The 10,707-nt window shown below is 39.0% G+C and overlaps 1 long non-coding RNA gene across 1 annotated transcript; it reads left to right on the forward strand.

The window, feature by feature from the left end:
* The first annotated feature begins 909 nt into the window (after positions 1–909).
* On the forward strand, positions 910–2,990 carry LOC116235517 (uncharacterized). Its single transcript, XR_004168376.2, has 2 exons — positions 910–1,027; positions 2,561–2,990. It is a non-coding gene; the product is annotated as an uncharacterized LOC116235517 (long non-coding RNA).
* The last annotated feature ends 7,717 nt before the right edge of the window (positions 2,991–10,707 follow it).

Here is a 10,707-nt window from a genome sequence, read left to right on the forward strand (position 1 = left end):
ATCTCAGTTTTGTACATTCATTGGTTTTCTTATCTTCATCAGTAATGGCAAAAAGAGGAAGCTTTCTTGAAAACTAGGCCGCTAAGCTTGCAAAAAGTTGAACATCAGATTATACTGTCAAACCTGAACATATAGTGTAATAGTACCAAGGAGAATATATTTGCTACAACCAGCATTTTAGAGACACATTCACAAGAGCATGCAGACCAACACTGTGCAGCAGTACTCAATTTGTTAAGAAAGAAAGATGTGATTTAACAAGTGCAGTTTTATCTTTAGGCAAGCTGACTGTTATATCTGGGAGATGCCCAAATGCTTTGCTTATCAGTCCTCGGCTGCCATCGGGGCTACTGCACTTCCTTGGTTTTAATTTCCCAAGAAAGAACATACCTATCTTCCTACAGATCTCTCTGCTATGAAGCTGTAGGCTGTCACCTTTTCTTCAGTCAAATTGAATCTTGGGTATGGGTATCACTCTTTGTTTGTGTGAACCATTTCAAACATTTAGTATTCAACCAAAAAATGAGGAACCAACCAGAAGAGTGTCATCGCTTCCTAGATCAAGAGCTCCAATGCTCAAAAAGAAGAGCCACAGAATTGGTGATTTGAAAGCCAAATGCTGTTATAGAAGGCAATAAGATCTGTACTCCTATAACCTTGAGAAATTAGTGAAGAAGGAAAGATAAAGCAACTGTTAAGGAAAAAATTCATTAGGTAACAATTTTGTTTCAGATGCATCAATGGATGCAATTAAATTTTTGGCAAGAGCAATATTAAACTTCTTTTTCCAGAAGGTTATTATAGCTTGAATTGAGAGGCTGAACCATGAACCACTATTGCCATCAAAACATACAGGAGTAAAGTTTTCTGTGAGCAAAGCACAAGATGAAGTTCTGATGTCACAATGGGATTTTTCAGGTTTTCTTCCTGCCACAGTTGCGGTGCCAGCCTCCCCTTGGGTGAAGATAGGAGAACCTATGTCCACACTAGGATGATGCCTGACCTGAAGAGATGAAACGCACATGTGGTACATCATTATTCCTCTGCCATGTGCAATACTTCATTCAATTGTCTAACGTTCTAAAAATATGTCAGGGAAAGGGGGAGAGGAACAATATTTCAGCATGCAATTCAGCCCCATTATTTTTATACAATGCAAGATCTTCATTTCTTAGCTGACGTCAGTGACAAAAACAACAGATACAACATAAATTATGCAGATTTCCCTTTGGAGGCTATTGTGTTGTTGCTGTTTTTTTTTTCTATACCAAAATTGTGTATTTTAAAGAGGTCAGCAAAATGATACACACTTAGGAGAGAGGATGCACTGGCTCACAACCTCTTTGAATGCCTTCCCTAAGATTTGTTCTCTACCGAATGAGACTGATCTCTACAGTGATGCTCTGGTGCCACTGGTCTCTGTGCATCTGGATGTAAAGTTGTGAATTATGGAGCACAGCCACACTTCTTGTTTTATGCTGAACATTTCAAAAGGGTGCTTGACTGTTCAGCGTGGGGCGGGATATTGTAGTAGGTGGTTCTGAGCCTGGTAAACATGTATTATTTATCTTTTGGATGTGGGTTAAAGAGTAACATCTTATCTTCCTTTCAGTGCAATAAAAATAAAGCACCAAAAGGTTCTTCTGGGATTTTCCCTGGCTGCCAGACTAATTAATCAGTGTGGAACTCTTTGTACTACAACTTTAGATTTTACTGAATTATATTTATCAAGGAAGATCAACAAAAGGATTTTCTGTTGTTTTATTTTGAGGCTTTTTACTTACTGAATTGTGTGAGATGCAAATTGGATACATTCTGGTTTGGGTTGTCTGCCTCCATCTGCATGTGGAGATGTGTATTCTCTCACCTCTCTGCTGCTCCTCCTGGTAATCCACTGTTCACTTTCATTAATCTTGCAAAATCCTGTTCCACGACACCTAGAATCAAATAGATTCATGACTGTAACTTCAAAAATACATCTGTTTGCATGAACGCAGAAAGTGAAGGGAAAACATAACCACAGCAGGAAAAGGATTGACAACTGACTTGCAAAGAGGGTTCCATTAGTGAAATTGAGAGAAACCAGTAAGGAAAATGACAGTTTTTGAGTTTCAAGCCTTACAGAGGTGAGCCCCAGAGCAGTTTCAAGGCTGTGAGCCTGAGAAGGCTGGTTTGGATGCTTGAAGCTGGTGGTGTGATGTGCAGTTCCATTAGGTGCTCATTTTTGAGTGCATTCATGTGCACATGGTGTGCTGTGAGCATGGCAGGTGGCTGCCTGTGTTCTACTTGTATTTGGTTGTGCGTGTGTCTGTAGGGGTGCGAATCGCCCTGCCAACAGAAGACAAAATGCTGGCAAATCTTTTAAGACCATCTCACAGAGTAAGGACCGTCCAAACTCTCAGGCACAACTGGAAGCTATATTCCACTGATATACAACTCGTTTGCATACCAGTATTTGTAAAACATCCCATACACTGCTGTTAAAAGCTTAGCATTTATTACACCCCAGTCTGTGGGCAGTGCTGCAGTAACTCCGTTTTGTTTTTTTTTTTAATTGCAGTAGACAGCAGAAATAAACAGCAACGAAGAACCATCTACTTCTGGAGCAGATTGTGTGATACCCTTACTGAATTGGCTGTGATGAATCCTGAGTTATAACATAAACATAGCAGCAAAAGCATGGAGGAGATTCAGGTGTGAAATACATTTGCAGGAACTCAGTTTGCTCCCAAAAGTTTCTTTGAGAGAAGAGCTCACTGTAGTTTATTTCCTACCTCAGTGGTTTGCAATCTAGTGAGGGACTCATCCTGCCAAACCACGAGGCGTAAACATTTTCTTTCTTGTTAAATCTCTCCAGAGAGCACCACACCATCCACACCATCTTAGCATCTGCCTGATATATATACACACTAATTCTTGAAAAGGTCACTTCTGCTCAAATGTTAATTAGATGTTGTTGTTGTTAAAGAATAAACAGGCTAAAAAATTCACCTAGAATTTCACCAGTTTCTTGATATCAATGTAAGTAACTGTATTTTCTTTACGGGTTATACATCTATACATCTATTTATCTAGGCATTATATGCATTCCAAAGCTTAATGAGGAGAAGGAATATTTTTATTATTATCTTTAGCTTACTTCCTTCTTCTCAACTTCCTGCTCACAAAGAAAGAAGGCTCATAAATTTAGGAAGAACCTAAGTGCTATTGTTAATCATGAATTTAACTTCTTGTCAACTTAAACCCTACTTAATAAACTAAAAATGTTAATAATCTGGAAAAGGGAAATTAAAACAATTAAATATTATTAGCTTGATAGCCAAAGAGCAGAGGGCTTCTGCACGGAAATGTATGCAGTAAAAGGATTGCAAAAAATCCCAGTAAATGAAGGAAGCTTAGTCATTCTTTCAACTTTACTCCTCAATCCTTCCCTAATTCTCTGTATAACAATCTGGATTTTTCTTGAAATTAATTGTTTTAATTATGGCAAATGGCTTGAATGGCTTCTATGTGAGAAAAGAATTAAAACTCTGGGATGGTTTAGTGTGGAGAGGGGATATAAAGAGGGCACACGATGGAGCTATACAAATAATGAATTGCCTATGCAGAAAGTAAATCTGGTGCTTTCACTTATCATTTCTTATAATACAAGAACCAGGGGACTTATAATGAAACCAAAAGGCAGCAAAATTAAAACCATTAAAGAAAATAAGTATTTACACAAATGCATAATTAACCTGTGGAATTAATTCCCAGAAGAGTTCAGTGGAGCCAAAAGCTTAGTGGGGTTCGGAAAAGGATTAGACATTTATATGGATAATGGAAACGCCTGTAGTGGCATTGGTTGGAGTGAGGAGTATAAAGGGAACACGGGACTGCAGCTCCTGCTGAGGACAGTGGCAGAGAGATGAAGTGTATAAAGACTTAGGCAAACTACATCGGCGAATCACGGATTAACAAGGGGAGGAGGAAAATGCCTGAGGTAGGGAGTATCCCTTCAATAATTTTTCATTTCCTTTGGGTAAATATGGCCATTTCATTTCCTTCTGAAAGATTACACCGTGATGAGGTGATGTGAAAATCACATATATTTGAGCACTCATTTTACCCCAACTGAGCCAAAGAATAGAGGTTCTAACACTGGGGAAAAATGAATTCGGAACAAATTGTCTGTTGTTATCACATACAATTGTTATCACAGCATTCCTGCAGAAATGTATAATAAATAAATATAATCCATCTTTAGGAACCAGATTAATTTCCACAATCGGATGAGATGTGGTGTAATGAGAACTGTGTGGTGGCAGTGTTCCTGGTATCGACTTCCTGTGCACGCTGTTCTGTCCATCCTGTTTTAGCGTATCAAATTTTTTCGAGGCTTTAATGTTTTAAATCCCATAATAACATAATTTCTGCAGACATAAGTTGTCCACAGTTCATTGGGTTCCTAAAATAATCCATGTTAGCTTTTCTTATCGGGGATCTCTGCCAACGTTCTGAAAACTAAGGCAATTTGATGACCTACATGACATTATTATTAAGCTCATTTCCCCCTTTGCTGCTAATAATGTTACCCAAACTAGGTTCTCAAAAGCTCTGTATCTAGTGCATATGGGGACTTGTTCTTTCTAAACACAGATGTTACAGAAGAAAATGGGAAATGTGGTAGGTTGGATGTGGATTTCCATTTATAGTTAGTTCATTAACCTTTTCAGGATCTCTGCCAAAAGCAGCTCAAGGTGTTTTGACCCCTACATTGATGGTCTCCATGAACCCACTTCTATGAGCAGCCTTTCTAGTTGACCATCATTATTTTGAATCAAAACAGGAATTCCACCTCAGCACCGCAAGGTGTTGCAAAAGGCTTTTCATTCATGCTCAATTGATTTTGAAGCAATCTTAAATGTTTCCCAGACCATTTATTTATGACCTATTTCATTCTGGGTGATACTTACAAGCTCTAAAAACATGCTGGATATGATCTAAAATAGTTCAGTAGCTTCTTTTCCCCACAGCTGCACGTCTAAATTGCAATACGTGTTACTTTCCCAGTAAAACAAAGTCTGAATGCTATCGCCATTTGTGAAGCAAATATTTTAACTGCAAGTAACAAATTCCTTCTGCATCAGAAACTTAAAATCTGACTCACAGCTTTAAACTATTGCCCATTTTAAAGATTTTTTTATTTTATCCAGCATTAGTGTTTACGGTTCACATTGCTTGGGTAGTTAGAAATAAGATTCACTAAGTACTTCGACCTACAAGCTTTCCCTGGGCTTGGAATGTGGTGATTATAGACAAGAAAACATAGTAATTGAAAACTCCTTCTAGACCTGCTGTACTGCAGTCTGTACCACTCAGCAGCTGCTGTGAGGACACTTCCCATCTCAGACCTCGTGGCTGTGTTCACTTTACAACCTGCCTTCTTGCTTTCTCATGCAGGGACATCACCTTCGTGCCTCCACCTGGGCAACTGCTGGCTTTGTAGCCCACACTGGCGTGTCACTTCGATGGTTGCAAGAGATGTCTTTAAACTCCATGTCCTTCTTGCTTCCAGCTACCAAAAATGCATTGGTAGCACCTTATTATAAGTTATATTTATACACAGACTGACACTGCATAAGGGAAGATGCACAGCTGAGAATGCCTTTAGAGCATTGTCTCCTTCAACATGTCTTTTATGTATTCTTTATCCAGGAGCTGCTTTTGTAATTTTCTTGAAGCTGAATTACGAAAGAATTTTGATCCAAATGAGTCACTGTCCCCCTAGATAGGATGCAAGAGATGTTAAATATTCCTATGTAGTTTGCAGATCTGAAAGTAAAATTAATTCTTTTCCTTTAACACTGTTCCTTCCTTTATATTCTGATGACTCATCTGGTGAAGCATTATGGTGCCAATTTCTCTCCTCAAAGCTAACAGGTGTTTCTTGGATTTGCCTCATCTGCCACGAATCACCATTGAGTCCAACTGGGGATTTTCCCTTCAGCAGTCAGGCAGTACCCTGCACATTGGTATTCTGCACCTGCTCCCGCCATGCCCAGTCCATCCCCAGTATCGTTGTTGAGTCTGGCTGGACATCTCTTGACAGCTGGTTCATCAGATCCACATCATTGTTTGTGCAGGGTGGATTTATTGTACAGAGAGCCTGAGGCACCTGTATCTCATTATGTAAATGCAGCCACTCTGTCCTAAGATGTTGTTTACTGTTGGAATGTGACTACAAGCAGGTACTGGTCCTGAATTGTTTCCTCTTCTGAGAAGATCAGTGTTTGAGAATGGTAACATCAACAATTATCCTTAGGCAAAATGGTTTTTTTTTTTTTTTTTTACAGTGCAGTGAAAGCTTATTTTAATAACTTTCTGTTGCCCAAATTCTCTTTTTAAACTTAAATGTTCTGCCAGAATGAGATGAATGAGTTGACTGTTCAAAATACACAACACGCACAAGTTCTCATCAGTCTTTACTTTGGCAGACAGTGTTTACATGCATCTAAATTCATATGGAGCAAAACTGTCCCCATTTTGCTGGAAATGCCAAACGGCATTTGACGAACGTTAATTTGTTTTGATCTAATTGCGGTGCAACATTTTATTTTCAAGATGCTCAGACCTAATTAAAATTATTTTGTATTTATTAATGGAAAACATTATGCTCCCTTACTTGTGATCTGATCACTAAGAATCCAGTTTAATCAGCTCCATTTGAATCTGAATCTAGTGGAGCAATAATTGCCATAATGCACATTTAAAAAAAGATTTTATCTAAAACGCAAATCCACATTTTCAGCTGAGCAACAGGGAGACCAAACTTGAAAATAGTCTGATATGTCAGTTGTCAATTCCATGCTCGTAGAGAACCAGTATGAATTAGACTTGAAAACCATTGCTGTACTTCCCATATTTTGTCAAGCAACAGAAAAGATGAAACAAGGTAAAGAAGCGACCTAGTGTACGTGTCTGCTACCAGTCCCATGATCATAATTACTGTATCATTTTTTAGCTGTTTAGGATATTCCTATTTTTCATTTGTTAATACATTGCTGCTCCTGCAACCCATTTTCACTGTGGCAGTGTGAGTGAAGCAGGGGGATTAGTCTCACAGGTCTGCTGCTGCTGTGTGGCCATCGCAGCGATCAGCACAGGTACTTCGCGAGTTTATTAACAAAATAAAACCACTTGCAAGGTTAATTACAAACGGAAACATTTCACTGTGGGCTTAGCACCCTGAAAATGTGCTGATTCAGACAAGAACACAGGCAGACTCACTACTGAGGCTGACTAAATATACCTTAATTATTATATAATTTAATTCAGTATAAATAAGGCCTCCTTGGTATAATGGCCCTCTGCCATTTGTGATTAATTTTTCATTAGGCATCAGGCCATGAAAGCACTTAAGCAGGTGCTCAATTTTAACCACTTTAGTCAATTACACTTAGAATTAGGCATATGTTCCAATGCTTTGCTTGACTGAACTGCTATTCCCCAAACCCTAGCTGACCTACATGTACATTGTTTATATCAGCGAACATTTTGTGTGTGCTATCACTGGGGATTAAAAATAAGAAATTCTATTATTTTACCCCCAAATTAAATGCCATCTAAAGAAGGAGATCAGGTCCTTTATTAGAGTGTACAATATAGGTGAAAGGACAGATGCCCTCACACCTTGCTTCTCTTCCATACTTAGGCTATCCAGATGGCAACCACCTTAATGAGTTACACATTAACAGTCTCCAGAACCGTGCTCATATAACCTATATGCCTGTTGGCAGAGGATGAAGTTTTCTAAACCTTTTTTTCCTGTAGTAATAGATTAGTATTAGCAATAGTTTTACCATTCTGCTTATGAGCTACAAAATATAAATACTACCAAAGTGTATCTATTTAGTGCTGTGCTATTTGTGCAGACTGCAGTTTTCTTCAGTTTTGTTCATGGTGACATCAAATAAAAGAGGAAGGAAAAGTTAGTTGTTTTTTTTTTTTTTTAATTTAGGTTTGTTTGTTGTTGTTTTTCTTTAAATACAAACCCTGGCTCATATTGTTAGCCATCCATTGACCAGCCCTCACAACAACAGCTCTCAGAAGCTCTCTAGAGCTTTCAGTGGGGAAGTACAACAAAATCTAATGCATTTTGGAAAGCACTTTATCTGAAAGATGTTTGCTTTTCCAGTAGGAGTTATATTACCTTTATGTGATATTGCTACCCTATAAAATGTATTTCCTCCAAAATGGAGAAACTATCCTAAGAGAATGTAACATTGATAGTGATCCAGATTTTCAGCTCAGTATGAATCTTGGTGCTGAGAGCTGTGGAGTGTTGGTGCACAGTCAGATTTGTGCAGTACTCCAGGGTCAGAGGAAGGAAGGAGGTTTGTACTTTTTGCAGCCAGAGAAACATCAAATTATGAGTTTGAGATAACACAAGGTATTTCTTCAATGAATGATGATGATTACATTCATTTTTGTTGCCCTGTCAACCCAAAGGGCTAACTGACATGTCAGGCCCAGCTCTGCCAGATGGTCAGGAAAGAGATCGCCCTATTCTGCTCTGTGCTGGCGTGGCATCAACTAGAGCAGTGGATGGAGTTTCAGGTGCTACACTATAAGAAGAGCATAAAACTAATAGAGAACACCCAAAGGATGGCTACAAAAACAGCAAAGGCTCTGGAAGACAAGATGAGGAACACCTGAGGTCCCTTTCTTGGGTCCAGAGCAGAGGTGGCTGAAGGGAAGCCTCGTAGCAACCCACAGCTTCTCACAGGAAGCAAAAGGGCACCGAGTTCTGTTCTCTGACAGGACCATAGGGAATGTCATCAAACTGTGTCAGGGGAGGGTCAGGTGGGTGCTAGGGAAAGATTCTGCCCCACAGGGCAGTGGGTATTGCCCAAAGTTGACCGAGTTCGAGAAGTGTTTGGACAACATTCTCAGTTGTGGAGTTTAAATGATTTTATGCAGCCCTGTGTGGGGCCAGGAGTTGGACTTGCTGATCCTTGTGTGTCCCTTCCAAACCTGGATATTCTGTGATTCCACTATTGACTCCCTCAGATTTTGAAAATTGCAGTGAGGCTACACCTCACCATCCCTGCTTTTCTCTCCTTTCCAGGATGTTGTATTAAAATCTTGTCCTCCATCTGTACTTCCTCACCCTATGATAGTCCTCTGCATCAGCTGCTGCAGATGAGGGAATGGTGCCTTGCAGGAGACAGTCACTAAGTATAGCAAAACCATTTTGAAAAGAAGTGAGGTTCAGAAAAAGAACATAATTGATTTCTAATTGTGTTGTACGGGTGGAAAGTGAAATAAAAAGACACGGATCAAGTTACAAATGGACAATTTGTCCCTGAAATGATTTCACTGTGGTAAGAAGCACAGAAAGAACTAGATGGTTCAGGATGTATTTCTGAAGATGCAGCTTTAATGTTTTCAGATAATAATCTTTATGGTAGAAGAAGATAGCTGTATGAAGGGCAGCTTTTGAAAATAGGGCTTGACCAATTCTATTTGCAAGTAGCAATGTCTCTGGAGGATTTCAGATGAATCCAAAAGGGTTTCTGCTTTCCATTTTACTGTAGAAAGCAAAGGGATTTATCTAACATGTAGCCTGTAGGATACCTGCACTAAGGATTCCCCATCTTACACCGAGGATTTTGCAGTCAGAAATGAAAGTTCAAAATGTTTCTTGCTCAGCAAGGAAAATATTCCATACTGATAGCAGTTTTAAATACCGGACAAATATCAGTCACAGTCTGCAACAATTTACTGGAGGGTTATATCTGTTATAGACAGGATTCTGTAATTTTATTAAGCTATCATTGCATTTGTTCACCATCGTGAGGAAAAAGGTAAGGTGATGGCTCAAGGGGAAGAAAACCAAAGTAGGGTACTGGAGAAGATGGCAGCTAGAGAGTAGCTAGATGGGCAGATACTTTGGTCTGTATTAGGTGTTAGAATTTGATATATACATGTATTTTTGTTATATATGTGCTCAACCTGTAGGGAAAGCATTTGGTTTTACTTAAGGCAAGTTTGGGGTTGTAATTGGATGGCAACAGATCATATATTCACATAGTTTAGACGTCCATATATGAGATTTTATAAAGCACTGTTGTCTGACTGGATCACAGTAGGCAACAACAACAAGTTCAGCAAATGAGTGGTATTTTTGTTACTGTGTTATGAGAATAGAGGCTTAAGAACTATCTTTAAAACTGGTATTGGAGATGAGAAAAGCTGTTTTCTTCATTTAACATAGTCAAAATTATATACAGATATTTGGGTAGCAGCAAAGTTCTACTGGGTTCCAGCTCACCTTCAACAATGTGTCTTAAATTCTTTTCCTAATAAAATCCTGAAACCTTTAGTAAGAATAAGCACAGCTTCCACTTCTAGTCGATATAAGGAAGAGTTTTGCAGTGGCTCCTGCAGACCATGGCTCTCTGTTCCTACTGAGGACATCGATCCTTTGATATTCCAGCCTCAGCAGCTGTCTCTTTGTCTTCCTTTTTCATCTCAAAACAAAGTAATGTTTTCCTCAACTTTGACCAGCGAGACTGGCAGTATTACAAGAGGGCTAATCTTAACTGTCCAAGAACCATTAATACTAACAAAAATATGCTCTAAATGAGACATTTATACAAATCAATATACATTAAAATGTACAGTGTGCCAAGGCAAGCCAAGCAGAACTTGTTCTTTTATCGT

Source organism: Phasianus colchicus, chromosome 10 (assembly GCF_987193195.1).
Source record: "Phasianus colchicus chromosome 10, bPhaCol1.hap1.1, whole genome shotgun sequence".
NCBI classification, from domain to species: domain Eukaryota; kingdom Metazoa; phylum Chordata; class Aves; order Galliformes; family Phasianidae; genus Phasianus; species Phasianus colchicus.